This window comes from Lepisosteus platostomus, chromosome 9, assembly GCF_059453375.1.
Source record: "Lepisosteus platostomus isolate fLepPlt1 chromosome 9, fLepPlt1.hap1, whole genome shotgun sequence".
NCBI classification, from domain to species: domain Eukaryota; kingdom Metazoa; phylum Chordata; class Actinopteri; order Semionotiformes; family Lepisosteidae; genus Lepisosteus; species Lepisosteus platostomus.
In genome coordinates this window covers 13,184,048-13,204,259 of record NC_142619.1, presented here as the reverse complement: position 1 = coordinate 13,204,259, position 20,212 = coordinate 13,184,048, and positions in this window count along the sequence as shown.

Genomic DNA, 20,212 nt, shown 5'->3' with positions numbered 1-20,212 from the left:
TGAATCCCCATGTAACAGCAAGACTCAGAGGAGCCCACACACTCAGATCTTAACCCTAGTGTGCAGAAAGGGTAAAAACGTGTTTTTCAGCAGAAATAAACATGTTTCTGCAAGTTTGGTTAACCCCATGTAAGTTATGGGGAAGTAACAGAACACTTTTCAAAACGTGTTTTTCAGCCCGAAATAAACGCGTTTTTTCAGACAACTGAATCCCCATGTAACAGCAAGGTTCAGAAGAGCCCACACACTCAGCTCTTAACCCCAGTGTGCAGAAAGAGTCAAAACGTGTTTTTCAGCAGAAATAAACATGTTTCTGCAAGTTTGGTCAACCCCATGTAAGTTATGGGGCAGTAACAGAACACTTTTCAAAACGTGTTTTTCAGCCCGAAATAAACGCGTTTTTTCAGACAACTGAATCCCCATGCAACAGCAAGGCTCAGAAGAGCCCACACACTCAGCTCTTAACCCCAGTGTGCAGAAAGTGTCAAAACGTGTTTTTAAGCAGAAATAAACATGTTTCTGCAAGTTTGGTCAACCCCATGTAAGTTATGGGACAGTAACAGCACACTTTTCAAAACGTGTTTTTCAGCCCGAAATAAACGCGTTTTTTCAGACAACTGAATCCCCATGTAACAGCAAGGCTCAGAGGAGCCCACACACTCAGATCTTAACCCCAGTGTGCAGAAAGGGTCAAAACGTGTTTTTCAGCAGAAATAAACATGTTTCTGCAAGTTTGGTCAACCCCATGTAAGTTATGGGGCAGTAACAGAACACTTTTCAAAACGTGTTTTTCAGCCCGAAATAAACGCGTTTTTTCAGACAACTGAATCCCCATGCAACAGCAAGGCTCAGAAGAGCCCACACACTCAGCTCTTAACCCCAGTGTGCAGAAAGAGTCAAAACGTGTTTTTCAGCAGAAATAAACATGTTTCTGCAAGTTTGGTCAACCCCATGTAAGTTATGGGGCAGTAACAGAACACTTTTCAAAACGTGTTTTTCAGCCCGAAATAAACGCGTTTTTTCAGACAACTGAATCCCCATGCAACAGCAAGGCTCAGAAGAGCCCACACACTCAGCTCTTAACCCCAGTGTGCAGAAAGTGTCAAAACGTGTTTTTCAGCAGAAATAAACATGTTTCTGCAAGTTTGGTCAACCCCATGTAAGTTATGGGACAGTAACAGCACACTTTTCAAAACGTGTTTTTCAGCCCGAAATAAACGCGTTTTTTCAGACAACTGAATCTCCATGTAACAGCAAGGCTCAGAGGAGCCCACACACTCAGATCTTAACCCCAGTGTGCAGAAAGGGTCAAAACGTGTTTTTCAGCAGAAATAAACATGTTTCTGCAAGTTTGGTCAACCCCATGTAAGTTATGGGGCAGTAACAGAACACTTTTCAAAACGTGTTTTTCAGCCCGAAATAAACGCGTTTTTTCAGACAACTGAATCACCATGTAACAGCAAGGCTAAGAGGAGCCCACACACTCAGCTCTTAACCCCAGTGTGCAGGAAGGGTCAAAACGTGTTTTTCAGCAGAAATAAACATGTTTCTGCAAGTTTGGTCAACCCCATGTAAGTTATGGGGCAGTAACAGAACACTTTTCAAAACGTGTTTTTCAGCCCGAAATAAACGCGTTTTTTCAGACAACTGAATCCCCATGCAACAGCAAGGCTCAGAAGAGCCCACACACTCAGCTCTTAACCCCAGTGTGCAGAAAGTGTCAAAACGTGTTTTTCAGCAGAAATAAACATGTTTCTGCAAGTTTGGTCAACCCCATGTAAGTTATGGGACAGTAACAGCACACTTTTCAAAACGTGTTTTTCAGCCCGAAATAAACGCGTTTTTTCAGACAACTGAATCCCCATGTAACAGCAAGGCTCAGAGGAGCCCACACACTCAGATCTTAACCCCAGTGTGCAGAAAGGGTCAAAACGTGTTTTTCAGCAGAAATAAACATGTTTCTGCAAGTTTGGTCAACCCCATGTAAGTTATGGGGCAGTAACAGAACACTTTTCAAAACGTGTTTTTCAGCCCGAAATAAACGCGTTTTTTCAGACAACTGAATCACCATGTAACAGCAAGGCTCAGAGGAGCCCACACACTCAGCTCTTAACCCCAGTGTGCAGGAAGGGTCAAAACGTGTTTTTCAGCAGAAATAAACATGTTTCTGCAAGTTTGGTCAACCCCATGTAAGTTATGGGACAGTAACAGCACACTTTTCAAAACGTGTTTTTCAGCCCGAAATAAACGCGTTTTTTCAGACAACTGAATCCCCATGTAACAGCAAGACTCAGAGGAGCCCACACACTCAGATCTTAACCCTAGTGTGCAGAAAGGGTAAAAACGTGTTTTTCAGCAGAAATAAACATGTTTCTGCAAGTTTGGTTAACCCCATGTAAGTTATGGGGAAGTAACAGAACACTTTTCAAAACGTGTTTTTCAGCCCGAAATAAACGCGTTTTTTCAGACAACTGAATCCCCATGTAACAGCAAGGTTCAGAAGAGCCCACACACTCAGCTCTTAACCCCAGTGTGCAGAAAGAGTCAAAACGTGTTTTTCAGCAGAAATAAACATGTTTCTGCAAGTTTGGTCAACCCCATGTAAGTTATGGGGCAGTAACAGAACACTTTTCAAAACGTGTTTTTCAGACCGAAATAAACGCGTTTTTTCAGACAACTGAATCCCCATGTAACAGCAAGGCTCAGAGGAGCCCACACACTCAGCTCTTAGCCCCAGTGTGCAGAAAGTGTCAAAACGTGTTTTTCAGCAGAAATAAACATGTTTCTGCAAGTTTGGTCAACCCCATGTAAGTTATGGGACAGTAACAGCACACTTTTCAAAACGTGTTTTTCAGCCCGAAATAAACGCGTTTTTTCAGACAACTGAATCCCCATGTAACAGCAAGGCTCAGAGGAGCCCACACACTCAGATCTTAACCCCAGTGTGCAGAAAGGGTCAAAACGTGTTTTTCAGCAGAAATAAACATGTTTCTGCAAGTTTGGTCAACCCCATGTAAGTTATGGGGCAGTAACAGAACACTTTTCAAAACGTGTTTTTCAGCCCGAAATAAACGCGTTTTTTCAGACAACTGAATCCCCATGCAACAGCAAGGCTCAGAAGAGCCCACACACTCAGCTCTTAACCCCAGTGTGCAGAAAGTGTCAAAACGTGTTTTTCAGCAGAAATAAACATGTTTCTGCAAGTTTGGTCAACCCCATGTAAGTTATGGGACAGTAACAGCACACTTTTCAAAACGTGTTTTTCAGCCCGAAATAAACGCGTTTTTTCAGACAACTGAATCCCCATGTAACAGCAAGGCTCAGAGGAGCCCACACACTCAGATCTTAACCCCAGTGTGCAGAAAGGGTCAAAACGTGTTTTTCAGCAGAAATAAACATGTTTCTGCAAGTTTGGTCAACCCCATGTAAGTTATGGGGCAGTAACAGAACACTTTTCAAAACGTGTTTTTCAGCCCGAAATAAACGCGTTTTTTCAGACAACTGAATCACCATGTAACAGCAAGGCTAAGAGGAGCCCACACACTCAGCTCTTAACCCCAGTGTGCAGGAAGGGTCAAAACGTGTTTTTCAGCAGAAATAAACATGTTTCTGCAAGTTTGGTCAACCCCATGTAAGTTATGGGGCAGTAACAGAACACTTTTCAAAACGTGTTTTTCAGCCCGAAATAAACGCGTTTTTTTCAGACAACTGAATCCCCATGCAACAGCAAGGCTCAGAAGAGCCCACACACTCAGCTCTTAACCCCAGTGTGCAGAAAGAGTCAAAACGTGTTTTTCAGCAGAAATAAACATGTTTCTGCAAGTTTGGTCAACCCCATGTAAGTTATGGGGCAGTAACAGAACACTTTTCAAAACGTGTTTTTCAGCCCGAAATAAACGCGTTTTTTTCAGACAACTGAATCCCCATGTAACAGCAAGGCTCAGAGGAGCCCACACACTCAGCTCTTAGCCCCAGTGTGCAGAAAGTGTCAAAACGTGTTTTTCAGCAGAAATAAACATGTTTCTGCAAGTTTGGTCAACCCCATGTAAGTTATGGGACAGTAACAGCACACTTTTCAAAACGTGTTTTTCAGCCCGAAATAAACGCGTTTTTTCAGACAACTGAATCCCCATGTAACAGCAAGGCTCAGAGGAGCCCACACACTCAGATCTTAACCCCAGTGTGCAGAAAGGGTCAAAACGTGTTTTTCAGCAGAAATAAACATGTTTCTGCAAGTTTGGTCAACCCCATGTAAGTTATGGGGCAGTAACAGAACACTTTTCAAAACGTGTTTTTCAGCCCGAAATAAACGCGTTTTTTCAGACAACTGAATCACCATGTAACAGCAAGGCTAAGAGGAGCCCACACACTCAGCTCTTAACCCCAGTGTGCAGGAAGGGTCAAAACGTGTTTTTCAGCAGAAATAAACATGTTTCTGCAAGTTTGGTCAACCCCATGTAAGTTATGGGGCAGTAACAGAACACTTTTCAAAACGTGTTTTTCAGCCCGAAATAAACGCGTTTTTTCAGACAACTGAATCCCCATGCAACAGCAAGGCTCAGAAGAGCCCACACACTCAGCTCTTAACCCCAGTGTGCAGAAAGTGTCAAAACGTGTTTTTCAGCAGAAATAAACATGTTTCTGCAAGTTTGGTCAACCCCATGTAAGTTATGGGACAGTAACAGCACACTTTTCAAAACGTGTTTTTCAGCCCGAAATAAACGCGTTTTTTCAGACAACTGAATCCCCATGTAACAGCAAGGCTCAGAGGAGCCCACACACTCAGATCTTAACCCCAGTGTGCAGAAAGGGTCAAAACGTGTTTTTCAGCAGAAATAAACATGTTTCTGCAAGTTTGGTCAACCCCATGTAAGTTATGGGGCAGTAACAGAACACTTTTCAAAACGTGTTTTTCAGCCCGAAATAAACGCGTTTTTTCAGACAACTGAATCACCATGTAACAGCAAGGCTCAGAGGAGCCCACACACTCAGCTCTTAACCCCAGTGTGCAGGAAGGGTCAAAACGTGTTTTTCAGCAGAAATAAACATGTTTCTGCAAGTTTGGTCAACCCCATGTAAGTTATGGGACAGTAACAGCACACTTTTCAAAACGTGTTTTTCAGCCCGAAATAAACGCGTTTTTTCAGACAACTGAATCCCCATGTAACAGCAAGACTCAGAGGAGCCCACACACTCAGCTCTTAACCCCAGTGTGCAGGAAGGGTCAAAACGTGTTTTTCAGCAGAAATAAACATGTTTCTGCAAGTTTGGTCAACCCCATGTAAGTTATGGGACAGTAACAGAACACTTTTCAAAACGTGTTTTTCAGCCCGAAATAAACGCGTTTTTTCAGACAACTGAATCCCCATGCAACAGCAAGGCTCAGAAGAGCCCACACACTCAGCTCTTAACCCCAGTGTGCAGAAAGAGTCAAAACGTGTTTTTCAGCAGAAATAAATATGTTTCTGCAAGTTTGGTCAACCCCATGTAAGTTATGGGGCAGTAACAGAACACTTTTCAAAACGTGTTTTTCAGCCCGAAATAAACGCGTTTTTTCAGACAACTGAATCCCCATGTAACAGCAAGGCTCAGAGGAGCCCACACACTCAGCTCTTAGCCCCAGTGTGCAGAAAGTGTCAAAACGTGTTTTTCAGCAGAAATAAACATGTTTCTGCAAGTTTGGTCAACCCCATGTAAGTTATGGGACAGTAACAGCACACTTTTCAAAACGTGTTTTTCAGCCCGAAATAAACGCGTTTTTTCAGACAACTGAATCCCCATGTAACAGCAAGGCTCAGAGGAGCCCACACACTCAGCTTTTAGCCCCAGTGTGCAGAAAGTGTCAAAACGTGTTTTTCAGCAGAAATAAACATGTTTCTGCAAGTTTGGTCAACCCCATGTAAGTTATGGGACAGTAACAGCACACTTTTCAAAACGTGTTTTTCAGCCCGAAATAAACGCGTTTTTTCAGACAACTGAATCCCCATGTAACAGCAAGGCTCAGAGGAGCCCACACACTCAGATCTTAACCCCAGTGTGCAGAAAGGGTCAAAACGTGTTTTTCAGCAGAAATAAACATGTTTCTGCAAGTTTGGTCAACCCCATGTAAGTTATGGGGCAGTAACAGAACACTTTTCAAAACGTGTTTTTCAGCCCGAAATAAACGCGTTTTTTCAGACAACTGAATCACCATGTAACAGCAAGGCTCAGAAGAGCCCACACACTCAGCTCTTAACCCCAGTGTGCAGGAAGGGTCAAAACGTGTTTTTCAGCAGAAATAAACATGTTTCTGCAAGTTTGGTCAACCCCATGTAAGTTATGGGGCAGTAACAGAACACTTTTCAAAACGTGTTTTTCAGCCCGAAATAAACGCGTTTTTTCAGACAACTGAATCCCCATGCAACAGCAAGGCTCAGAAGAGCCCACACACTCAGCTCTTAACCCCAGTGTGCAGAAAGTGTCAAAACGTGTTTTTCAGCAGAAATAAACATGTTTCTGCAAGTTTGGTCAACCCCATGTAAGTTATGGGACAGTAACAGCACACTTTTCAAAACGTGTTTTTCAGCCCGAAATAAACGCGTTTTTTCAGACAACTGAATCCCCATGTAACAGCAAGGCTCAGAGGAGCCCACACACTCAGATCTTAACCCCAGTGTGCAGAAAGGGTCAAAACGTGTTTTTCAGCAGAAATAAACATGTTTCTGCAAGTTTGGTCAACCCCATGTAAGTTATGGGGCAGTAACAGAACACTTTTCAAAACGTGTTTTTCAGCCCGAAATAAACGCGTTTTTTCAGACAACTGAATCACCATGTAACAGCAAGGCTCAGAGGAGCCCACACACTCAGCTCTTAACCCCAGTGTGCAGGAAGGGTCAAAACGTGTTTTTCAGCAGAAATAAACATGTTTCTGCAAGTTTGGTCAACCCCATGTAAGTTATGGGACAGTAACAGCACACTTTTCAAAACGTGTTTTTCAGCCCGAAATAAACGCGTTTTTTCAGACAACTGAATCCCCATGTAACAGCAAGACTCAGAGGAGCCCACACACTCAGATCTTAACCCTAGTGTGCAGAAAGGGTAAAAACGTGTTTTTCAGCAGAAATAAACATGTTTCTGCAAGTTTGGTTAACCCCATGTAAGTTATGGGGAAGTAACAGAACACTTTTCAAAACGTGTTTTTCAGCCCGAAATAAACGCGTTTTTTCAGACAACTGAATCCCCATGTAACAGCAAGGTTCAGAAGAGCCCACACACTCAGCTCTTAACCCCAGTGTGCAGAAAGAGTCAAAACGTGTTTTTCAGCAGAAATAAACATGTTTCTGCAAGTTTGGTCAACCCCATGTAAGTTATGGGGCAGTAACAGAACACTTTTCAAAACGTGTTTTTCAGCCCGAAATAAACGCGTTTTTTCAGACAACTGAATCCCCATGCAACAGCAAGGCTCAGAAGAGCCCACACACTCAGCTCTTAACCCCAGTGTGCAGAAAGTGTCAAAACGTGTTTTTAAGCAGAAATAAACATGTTTCTGCAAGTTTGGTCAACCCCATGTAAGTTATGGGACAGTAACAGCACACTTTTCAAAACGTGTTTTTCAGCCCGAAATAAACGCGTTTTTTCAGACAACTGAATCCCCATGTAACAGCAAGGCTCAGAGGAGCCCACACACTCAGATCTTAACCCCAGTGTGCAGAAAGGGTCAAAACGTGTTTTTCAGCAGAAATAAACATGTTTCTGCAAGTTTGGTCAACCCCATGTAAGTTATGGGGCAGTAACAGAACACTTTTCAAAACGTGTTTTTCAGCCCGAAATAAACGCGTTTTTTCAGACAACTGAATCCCCATGCAACAGCAAGGCTCAGAAGAGCCCACACACTCAGCTCTTAACCCCAGTGTGCAGAAAGAGTCAAAACGTGTTTTTCAGCAGAAATAAACATGTTTCTGCAAGTTTGGTCAACCCCATGTAAGTTATGGGGCAGTAACAGAACACTTTTCAAAACGTGTTTTTCAGCCCGAAATAAACGCGTTTTTTCAGACAACTGAATCCCCATGCAACAGCAAGGCTCAGAAGAGCCCACACACTCAGCTCTTAACCCCAGTGTGCAGAAAGTGTCAAAACGTGTTTTTCAGCAGAAATAAACATGTTTCTGCAAGTTTGGTCAACCCCATGTAAGTTATGGGACAGTAACAGCACACTTTTCAAAACGTGTTTTTCAGCCCGAAATAAACGCGTTTTTTCAGACAACTGAATCTCCATGTAACAGCAAGGCTCAGAGGAGCCCACACACTCAGATCTTAACCCCAGTGTGCAGAAAGGGTCAAAACGTGTTTTTCAGCAGAAATAAACATGTTTCTGCAAGTTTGGTCAACCCCATGTAAGTTATGGGGCAGTAACAGAACACTTTTCAAAACGTGTTTTTCAGCCCGAAATAAACGCGTTTTTTCAGACAACTGAATCACCATGTAACAGCAAGGCTAAGAGGAGCCCACACACTCAGCTCTTAACCCCAGTGTGCAGGAAGGGTCAAAACGTGTTTTTCAGCAGAAATAAACATGTTTCTGCAAGTTTGGTCAACCCCATGTAAGTTATGGGGCAGTAACAGAACACTTTTCAAAACGTGTTTTTCAGCCCGAAATAAACGCGTTTTTTCAGACAACTGAATCCCCATGCAACAGCAAGGCTCAGAAGAGCCCACACACTCAGCTCTTAACCCCAGTGTGCAGAAAGTGTCAAAACGTGTTTTTCAGCAGAAATAAACATGTTTCTGCAAGTTTGGTCAACCCCATGTAAGTTATGGGACAGTAACAGCACACTTTTCAAAACGTGTTTTTCAGCCCGAAATAAACGCGTTTTTTCAGACAACTGAATCCCCATGTAACAGCAAGGCTCAGAGGAGCCCACACACTCAGATCTTAACCCTAGTGTGCAGAAAGGGTAAAAACGTGTTTTTCAGCAGAAATAAACATGTTTCTGCAAGTTTGGTTAACCCCATGTAAGTTATGGGGAAGTAACAGAACACTTTTCAAAACGTGTTTTTCAGCCCGAAATAAACGCGTTTTTTCAGACAACTGAATCCCCATGTAACAGCAAGGTTCAGAAGAGCCCACACACTCAGCTCTTAACCCCAGTGTGCAGAAAGAGTCAAAACGTGTTTTTCAGCAGAAATAAACATGTTTCTGCAAGTTTGGTCAACCCCATGTAAGTTATGGGGCAGTAACAGAACACTTTTCAAAACGTGTTTTTCAGACCGAAATAAACGCGTTTTTTCAGACAACTGAATCCCCATGTAACAGCAAGGCTCAGAGGAGCCCACACACTCAGCTCTTAGCCCCAGTGTGCAGAAAGTGTCAAAACGTGTTTTTCAGCAGAAATAAACATGTTTCTGCAAGTTTGGTCAACCCCATGTAAGTTATGGGACAGTAACAGCACACTTTTCAAAACGTGTTTTTCAGCCCGAAATAAACGCGTTTTTTCAGACAACTGAATCCCCATGTAACAGCAAGGCTCAGAGGAGCCCACACACTCAGATCTTAACCCCAGTGTGCAGAAAGGGTCAAAACGTGTTTTTCAGCAGAAATAAACATGTTTCTGCAAGTTTGGTCAACCCCATGTAAGTTATGGGGCAGTAACAGAACACTTTTCAAAACGTGTTTTTCAGCCCGAAATAAACGCGTTTTTTCAGACAACTGAATCCCCATGCAACAGCAAGGCTCAGAAGAGCCCACACACTCAGCTCTTAACCCCAGTGTGCAGAAAGTGTCAAAACGTGTTTTTCAGCAGAAATAAACATGTTTCTGCAAGTTTGGTCAACCCCATGTAAGTTATGGGACAGTAACAGCACACTTTTCAAAACGTGTTTTTCAGCCCGAAATAAACGCGTTTTTTCAGACAACTGAATCCCCATGTAACAGCAAGGCTCAGAGGAGCCCACACACTCAGATCTTAACCCCAGTGTGCAGAAAGGGTCAAAACGTGTTTTTCAGCAGAAATAAACATGTTTCTGCAAGTTTGGTCAACCCCATGTAAGTTATGGGGCAGTAACAGAACACTTTTCAAAACGTGTTTTTCAGCCCGAAATAAACGCGTTTTTTCAGACAACTGAATCACCATGTAACAGCAAGGCTAAGAGGAGCCCACACACTCAGCTCTTAACCCCAGTGTGCAGGAAGGGTCAAAACGTGTTTTTCAGCAGAAATAAACATGTTTCTGCAAGTTTGGTCAACCCCATGTAAGTTATGGGGCAGTAACAGAACACTTTTCAAAACGTGTTTTTCAGCCCGAAATAAACGCGTTTTTTTCAGACAACTGAATCCCCATGCAACAGCAAGGCTCAGAAGAGCCCACACACTCAGCTCTTAACCCCAGTGTGCAGAAAGAGTCAAAACGTGTTTTTCAGCAGAAATAAACATGTTTCTGCAAGTTTGGTCAACCCCATGTAAGTTATGGGGCAGTAACAGAACACTTTTCAAAACGTGTTTTTCAGCCCGAAATAAACGCGTTTTTTTCAGACAACTGAATCCCCATGTAACAGCAAGGCTCAGAGGAGCCCACACACTCAGCTCTTAGCCCCAGTGTGCAGAAAGTGTCAAAACGTGTTTTTCAGCAGAAATAAACATGTTTCTGCAAGTTTGGTCAACCCCATGTAAGTTATGGGACAGTAACAGCACACTTTTCAAAACGTGTTTTTCAGCCCGAAATAAACGCGTTTTTTCAGACAACTGAATCCCCATGTAACAGCAAGGCTCAGAGGAGCCCACACACTCAGATCTTAACCCCAGTGTGCAGAAAGGGTCAAAACGTGTTTTTCAGCAGAAATAAACATGTTTCTGCAAGTTTGGTCAACCCCATGTAAGTTATGGGGCAGTAACAGAACACTTTTCAAAACGTGTTTTTCAGCCCGAAATAAACGCGTTTTTTCAGACAACTGAATCACCATGTAACAGCAAGGCTCAGAAGAGCCCACACACTCAGCTCTTAACCCCAGTGTGCAGGAAGGGTCAAAACGTGTTTTTCAGCAGAAATAAACATGTTTCTGCAAGTTTGGTCAACCCCATGTAAGTTATGGGGCAGTAACAGAACACTTTTCAAAACGTGTTTTTCAGCCCGAAATAAACGCGTTTTTTCAGACAACTGAATCCCCATGCAACAGCAAGGCTCAGAAGAGCCCACACACTCAGCTCTTAACCCCAGTGTGCAGAAAGTGTCAAAACGTGTTTTTCAGCAGAAATAAACATGTTTCTGCAAGTTTGGTCAACCCCATGTAAGTTATGGGACAGTAACAGCACACTTTTCAAAACGTGTTTTTCAGCCCGAAATAAACGCGTTTTTTCAGACAACTGAATCCCCATGTAACAGCAAGGCTCAGAGGAGCCCACACACTCAGATCTTAACCCCAGTGTGCAGAAAGGGTCAAAACGTGTTTTTCAGCAGAAATAAACATGTTTCTGCAAGTTTGGTCAACCCCATGTAAGTTATGGGGCAGTAACAGAACACTTTTCAAAACGTGTTTTTCAGCCCGAAATAAACGCGTTTTTTCAGACAACTGAATCACCATGTAACAGCAAGGCTCAGAGGAGCCCACACACTCAGCTCTTAACCCCAGTGTGCAGGAAGGGTCAAAACGTGTTTTTCAGCAGAAATAAACATGTTTCTGCAAGTTTGGTCAACCCCATGTAAGTTATGGGACAGTAACAGCACACTTTTCAAAACGTGTTTTTCAGCCCGAAATAAACGCGTTTTTTCAGACAACTGAATCCCCATGTAACAGCAAGACTCAGAGGAGCCCACACACTCAGATCTTAACCCTAGTGTGCAGAAAGGGTAAAAACGTGTTTTTCAGCAGAAATAAACATGTTTCTGCAAGTTTGGTTAACCCCATGTAAGTTATGGGGAAGTAACAGAACACTTTTCAAAACGTGTTTTTCAGCCCGAAATAAACGCGTTTTTTCAGACAACTGAATCCCCATGTAACAGCAAGGTTCAGAAGAGCCCACACACTCAGCTCTTAACCCCAGTGTGCAGAAAAAGTCAAAACGTGTTTTTCAGCAGAAATAAACATGTTTCTGCAAGTTTGGTCAACCCCATGTAAGTTATGGGGCAGTAACAGAACACTTTTCAAAACGTGTTTTTCAGCCCGAAATAAACGCGTTTTTTCAGACAACTGAATCCCCATGGAACAGCAAGGCTCAGAAGAGCCCACACACTCAGCTCTTAACCCCAGTGTGCAGAAAGTGTCAAAACGTGTTTTTCAGCAGAAATAAACATGTTTCTGCAAGTTTGGTCAACCCCATGTAAGTTATGGGACAGTAACAGCACACTTTTCAAAACGTGTTTTTCAGCCCGAAATAAACGCGTTTTTTCAGACAACTGAATCCCCATGTAACAGCAAGGCTCAGAGGAGCCCACACACTCAGATCTTAACCCCAGTGTGCAGAAAGGGTCAAAACGTGTTTTTCAGCAGAAATAAACATGTTTCTGCAAGTTTGGTCAACCCCATGTAAGTTATGGGGCAGTAACAGAACACTTTTCAAAACGTGTTTTTCAGCCCGAAATAAACGCGTTTTTTCAGACAACTGAATCACCATGTAACAGCAAGGCTAAGAGGAGCCCACACACTCAGCTCTTAACCCCAGTGTGCAGGAAGGGTCAAAACGTGTTTTTCAGCAGAAATAAACATGTTTCTGCAAGTTTGGTCAACCCCATGTAATTATGGGGCAGTAACAGAACACTTTTCAAAACGTGTTTTTCAGCCCGAAATAAACGCGTTTTTTCAGACAACTGAATCCCCATGCAACAGCAAGGCTCAGAAGAGCCCACACACTCAGCTCTTAACCCCAGTGTGCAGAAAGTGTCAAAACGTGTTTTTCAGCAGAAATAAACATGTTTCTGCAAGTTTGGTCAACCCCATGTAAGTTATGGGACAGTAACAGCACACTTTTCAAAACGTGTTTTTCAGCCCGAAATAAACGCGTTTTTTCAGACAACTGAATCCCCATGTAACAGCAAGGCTCAGAGGAGCCCACACACTCAGATCTTAACCCCAGTGTGCAGAAAGGGTCAAAACGTGTTTTTCAGCAGAAATAAACATGTTTCTGCAAGTTTGGTCAACCCCATGTAAGTTATGGGGCAGTAACAGAACACTTTTCAAAACGTGTTTTTCAGCCCGAAATAAACGCGTTTTTTCAGACAACTGAATCACCATGTAACAGCAAGGCTCAGAGGAGCCCACACACTCAGCTCTTAACCCCAGTGTGCAGGAAGGGTCAAAACGTGTTTTTCAGCAGAAATAAACATGTTTCTGCAAGTTTGGTCAACCCCATGTAAGTTATGGGACAGTAACAGCACACTTTTCAAAACGTGTTTTTCAGCCCGAAATAAACGCGTTTTTTCAGACAACTGAATCCCCATGTAACAGCAAGACTCAGAGGAGCCCACACACTCAGATCTTAACCCTAGTGTGCAGAAAGGGTAAAAACGTGTTTTTCAGCAGAAATAAACATGTTTCTGCAAGTTTGGTTAACCCCATGTAAGTTATGGGGAAGTAACAGAACACTTTTCAAAACATGTTTTTCAGCCCGAAATAAACGCGTTTTTTCAGACAACTGAATCCCCATGTAACAGCAAGGTTCAGAAGAGCCCACACACTCAGCTCTTAACCCCAGTGTGCAGAAAGAGTCAAAACGTGTTTTTCAGCAGAAATAAACATGTTTCTGCAAGTTTGGTCAACCCCATGTAAGTTATGGGGCAGTAACAGAACACTTTTCAAAACGTGTTTTTCAGCCCGAAATAAACGCGTTTTTTCAGACAACTGAATCCCCATGTACCAGCAAGGCTCAGAGGAGCCCACACACTCAGCTCTTAGCCCCAGTGTGCAGAAAGTGTCAAAACGTGTTTTTCAGCAGAAATAAACATGTTTCTGCAAGTTTGGTCAACCCCATGTAAGTTATGGGACAGTAACAGCACACTTTTCAAAACGTGTTTTTCAGCCCGAAATAAACGCGTTTTTTCAGACAACTGAATCCCCATGTAACAGCAAGGCTCAGAGGAGCCCACACACTCAGATCTTAACCCCAGTGTGCAGAAAGGGTCAAAACGTGTTTTTCAGCAGAAATAAACATGTTTCTGCAAGTTTGGTCAACCCCATGTAAGTTATGGGGCAGTAACAGAACACTTTTCAAAACGTGTTTTTCAGCCCGAAATAAACGCGTTTTTTCAGACAACTGAATCACCATGTAACAGCAAGGCTCAGAGGAGCCCACACACTCAGCTCTTAACCCCAGTGTGCAGGAAGGGTCAAAACGTGTTTTTCAGCAGAAATAAACATGTTTCTGCAAGTTTGGTCAACCCCATGTAAGTTATGGGACAGTAACAGCACACTTTTCAAAACGTGTTTTTCAGCCCGAAATAAACGCGTTTTTTCAGACAACTGAATCCCCATGTAACAGCAAGACTCAGAGGAGCCCACACACTCAGATCTTAACCCTAGTGTGCAGAAAGGGTAAAAACGTGTTTTTCAGCAGAAATAAACATGTTTCTGCAAGTTTGGTTAACCCCATGTAAGTTATGGGGAAGTAACAGAACACTTTTCAAAACGTGTTTTTCAGCCCGAAATAAACGCGTTTTTTCAGACAACTGAATCCCCATGTAACAGCAAGGTTCAGAAGAGCCCACACACTCAGCTCTTAACCCCAGTGTGCAGAAAAAGTCAAAACGTGTTTTTCAGCAGAAATAAACATGTTTCTGCAAGTTTGGTCAACCCCATGTAAGTTATGGGGCAGTAACAGAACACTTTTCAAAACGTGTTTTTCAGCCCGAAATAAACGCGTTTTTTCAGACAACTGAATCCCCATGGAACAGCAAGGCTCAGAAGAGCCCACACACTCAGCTCTTAACCCCAGTGTGCAGAAAGTGTCAAAACGTGTTTTTCAGCAGAAATAAACATGTTTCTGCAAGTTTGGTCAACCCCATGTAAGTTATGGGACAGTAACAGCACACTTTTCAAAACGTGTTTTTCAGCCCGAAATAAACGCGTTTTTTCAGACAACTGAATCCCCATGTAACAGCAAGGCTCAGAGGAGCCCACACACTCAGATCTTAACCCCAGTGTGCAGAAAGGGTCAAAACGTGTTTTTCAGCAGAAATAAACATGTTTCTGCAAGTTTGGTCAACCCCATGTAAGTTATGGGGCAGTAACAGAACACTTTTCAAAACGTGTTTTTCAGCCCGAAATAAACGCGTTTTTTCAGACAACTGAATCACCATGTAACAGCAAGGCTAAGAGGAGCCCACACACTCAGCTCTTAACCCCAGTGTGCAGGAAGGGTCAAAACGTGTTTTTCAGCAGAAATAAACATGTTTCTGCAAGTTTGGTCAACCCCATGTAATTATGGGGCAGTAACAGAACACTTTTCAAAACGTGTTTTTCAGCCCGAAATAAACGCGTTTTTTCAGACAACTGAATCCCCATGCAACAGCAAGGCTCAGAAGAGCCCACACACTCAGCTCTTAACCCCAGTGTGCAGAAAGTGTCAAAACGTGTTTTTCAGCAGAAATAAACATGTTTCTGCAAGTTTGGTCAACCCCATGTAAGTTATGGGACAGTAACAGCACACTTTTCAAAACGTGTTTTTCAGCCCGAAATAAACGCGTTTTTTCAGACAACTGAATCCCCATGTAACAGCAAGGCTCAGAGGAGCCCACACACTCAGATCTTAACCCCAGTGTGCAGAAAGGGTCAAAACGTGTTTTTCAGCAGAAATAAACATGTTTCTGCAAGTTTGGTCAACCCCATGTAAGTTATGGGGCAGTAACAGAACACTTTTCAAAACGTGTTTTTCAGCCCGAAATAAACGCGTTTTTTCAGACAACTGAATCACCATGTAACAGCAAGGCTCAGAGGAGCCCACACACTCAGCTCTTAACCCCAGTGTGCAGGAAGGGTCAAAACGTGTTTTTCAGCAGAAATAAACATGTTTCTGCAAGTTTGGTCAACCCCATGTAAGTTATGGGACAGTAACAGCACACTTTTCAAAACGTGTTTTTCAGCCCGAAATAAACGCGTTTTTTCAGACAACTGAATCCCCATGTAACAGCAAGACTCAGAGGAGCCCACACACTCAGATCTTAACCCTAGTGTGCAGAAAGGGTAAAAACGTGTTTTTCAGCAGAAATAAACATGTTTCTGCAAGTTTGGTTAACCCCATGTAAGTTATGGGGAAGTAACAGAACACTTTTCAAAACATGTTTTTCAGCCCGAAATAAACGCGTTTTTTCAGACAACTGAATCCCCATGTAACAGCAAGGTTCAGAAGAGCCCACACACTCAGCTCTTAACCCCAGTGTGCAGAAAGAGTCAAAACGTGTTTTTCAGCAGAAATAAACATGTTTCTGCAAGTTTGGTCAACCCCATGTAAGTTATGGGGCAGTAACAGAACACTTTTCAAAACGTGTTTTTCAGCCCGAAATAAACGCGTTTTTTCAGACAACTGAATCCCCATGTACCAGCAAGGCTCAGAGGAGCCCACACACTCAGCTCTTAGCCCCAGTGTGCAGAAAGTGTCAAAACGTGTTTTTCAGCAGAAATAAACATGTTTCTGCAAGTTTGGTCAACCCCATGTAAGTTATGGGACAGTAACAGCACACTTTTCAAAACGTGTTTTTCAGCCCGAAATAAACGCGTTTTTTCAGACAACTGAATCCCCATGTAACAGCAAGGCTCAGAGGAGCCCACACACTCAGATCTTAACCCCAGTGTGCAGAAAGGGTCAAAACGTGTTTTTCAGCAGAAATAAACATGTTTCTGCAAGTTTGGTCAACCCCATGTAAGTTATGGGGCAGTAACAGAACACTTTTCAAAACGTGTTTTTCAGCCCGAAATAAACGCGTTTTTTCAGACAACTGAATCACCATGTAACAGCAAGGCTCAGAAGAGCCCACACACTCAGATCTTAACCCCAGTGTGCAGAAAGGGTCAAAACGTGTTTTTCAGCAGAAAAAAAACATGTTTCTGCAAGTTTGGTCAACCCCATGTAAGTTATGGGGCAGTAACAGAACACTTTATAAAACGTGTTTTTCAGCCCGAAATAAACGCGTTTTTTCAGACAACTGAATCACCATGTAACAGCAAGGCTCAGAGGAGCCCACACACTCAGCTCTTAACCCCAGTGTGCAGGAAGGGTCAAAACGTGTTTTTCAGCAGAAATAAACATGTTTCTGCAAGTTTGGTCAACCCCATGTAAGTTATGGGGCAGTAACAGAACACTTTTCAAAACGTGTTTTTCAGCCCGAAATAAACGCGTTTTTTCAGACAACTGAATCCCCATGCAACAGCAAGGCTCAGAAGAGCCCACACACTCAGCTCTTAACCCCAGTGTGCAGAAAGAGTCAAAACGTGTTTTTCAGCAGAAATAAATATGTTTCTGCAAGTTTGGTCAACCCCATGTAAGTTATGGGGCAGTAACAGAACACTTTTCAAAACGTGTTTTTCAGCCCGAAATAAACGCGTTTTTTCAGACAACTGAATCCCCATGTAACAGCAAGGCTCAGAGGAGCCCACACACTCAGCTCTTAGCCCCAGTGTGCAGAAAGTGTCAAAACGTGTTTTTCAGCAGAAATAAACATGTTTCTGCAAGTTTGGTCAACCCCATGTAAGTTATGGGACAGTAACAGCACACTTTTCAAAACGTGTTTTTCAGCCCGAAATAAACGCGTTTTTTCAGACAACTGAATCCCCATGTAACAGCAAGGCTCAGAGGAGCCCACACACTCAGATCTTAACCCCAGTGTGCAGAAAGGGTCAAAACGTGTTTTTCAGCAGAAATAAACATGTTTCTGCAAGTTTGGTCAACCCCATGTAAGTTATGGGGCAGTAACAGAACACTTTTCAAAACGTGTTTTTCAGCCCGAAATAAACGCGTTTTTTCAGACAACTGAATCACCATGTAACAGCAAGGCTCAGAAGAGCCCACACACTCAGCTCTTAACCCCAGTGTGCAGGAAGGGTCAAAACGTGTTTTTCAGCAGAAATAAACATGTTTCTGCAAGTTTGGTCAACCCCATGTAAGTTATGGGGCAGTAACAGAACAGTTTTCAAAACGTGTTTTTCAGCCCGAAATAAACGCGTTTTTTCAGACAACTGAATCCCCATGCAACAGCAAGGCTCAGAAGAGCCCACACACTCAGCTCTTAACCCCAGTGTGCAGAAAGTGTCAAAACGTGTTTTTCAGCAGAAATAAACATGTTTCTGCAAGTTTGGTCAACCCCATGTAAGTTATGGGACAGTAACAGCACACTTTTCAAAACGTGTTTTTCAGCCCGAAATAAACGCGTTTTTTCAGACAACTGAATCCCCATGTAACAGCAAGGCTCAGAGGAGCCCACACACTCAGATCTTAACCCCAGTGTGCAGAAAGGGTCAAAACGTGTTTTTCAGCAGAAATAAACATGTTTCTGCAAGTTTGGTCAACCCCATGTAAGTTATGGGGCAGTAACAGAACACTTTTCAAAACGTGTTTTTCAGCCCGAAATAAACGCGTTTTTTCAGACAACTGAATCACCATGTAACAGCAAGGCTCAGAGGAGCCCACACACTCAGCTCTTAACCCCAGTGTGCAGGAAGGGTCAAAACGTGTTTTTCAGCAGAAATAAACATGTTTCTGCAAGTTTGGTCAACCCCATGTAAGTTATGGGACAGTAACAGCACACTTTTCAAAACGTGTTTTTCAGCCCGAAATAAACGCGTTTTTTCAGACAACTGAATCCCCATGTAACAGCAAGACTCAGAGGAGCCCACACACTCAGATCTTAACCCTAGTGTGCAGAAAGGGTAAAAACGTGTTTTTCAGCAGAAATAAACATGTTTCTGCAAGTTTGGTTAACCCCATGTAAGTTATGGGGAAGTAACAGAACACTTTTCAAAACGTGTTTTTCAGCCCGAAATAAACGCGTTTTTTCAGACAACTGAATCCCCATGTAACAGCAAGGTTCAGAAGAGCCCACACACTCAGCTCTTAACCCCAGTGTGCAGAAAAAGTCAAAACGTGTTTTTCAGCAGAAATAAACATGTTTCTGCAAGTTTGGTCAACCCCATGTAAGTTATGGGGCAGTAACAGAACACTTTTCAAAACGTGTTTTTCAGCCCGAAATAAACGCGTTTTTTCAGACAACTGAATCCCCATGGAACAGCAAGGCTCAGAAGAGCCCACACACTCAGCTCTTAACCCCAGTGTGCAGAAAGTGTCAAAACGTGTTTTTCAGCAGAAATAAACATGTTTCTGCAAGTTTGGTCAACCCCATGTAAGTTATGGGACAGTAACAGCACACTTTTCAAAACGTGTTTTTCAGCCCGAAATAAACGCGTTTTTTCAGACAACTGAATCCCCATGTAACAGCAAGGCTCAGAGGAGCCCACACACTCAGATCTTAACCCCAGTGTGCAGAAAGGGTCAAAACGTGTTTTTCAGCAGAAATAAACATGTTTCTGCAAGTTTGGTCAACCCCATGTAAGTTATGGGGCAGTAACAGAACACTTTTCAAAACGTGTTTTTCAGCCCGAAATAAACGCGTTTTTTCAGACAACTGAATCACCATGTAACAGCAAGGCTAAGAGGAGCCCACACACTCAGCTCTTAACCCCAGTGTGCAGGAAGGGTCAAAACGTGTTTTTCAGCAGAAATAAACATGTTTCTGCAAGTTTGGTCAACCCCATGTAATTATGGGGCAGTAACAGAACACTTTTCAAAACGTGTTTTTCAGCCCGAAATAAACGCGTTTTTTCAGACAACTGAATCCCCATGCAACAGCAAGGCTCAGAAGAGCCCACACACTCAGCTCTTAACCCCAGTGTGCAGAAAGTGTCAAAACGTGTTTTTCAGCAGAAATAAACATGTTTCTGCAAGTTTGGTCAACCCCATGTAAGTTATGGGACAGTAACAGCACACTTTTCAAAACGTGTTTTTCAGCCCGAAATAAACGCGTTTTTTCAGACAACTGAATCCCCATGTAACAGCAAGGCTCAGAGGAGCCCACACACTCAGATCTTAACCCCAGTGTGCAGAAAGGGTCAAAACGTGTTTTTCAGCAGAAATAAACATGTTTCTGCAAGTTTGGTCAACCCCATGTAAGTTATGGGGCAGTAACAGAACACTTTTCAAAACGTGTTTTTCAGCCCGAAATAAACGCGTTTTTTCAGACAACTGAATCACCATGTAACAGCAAG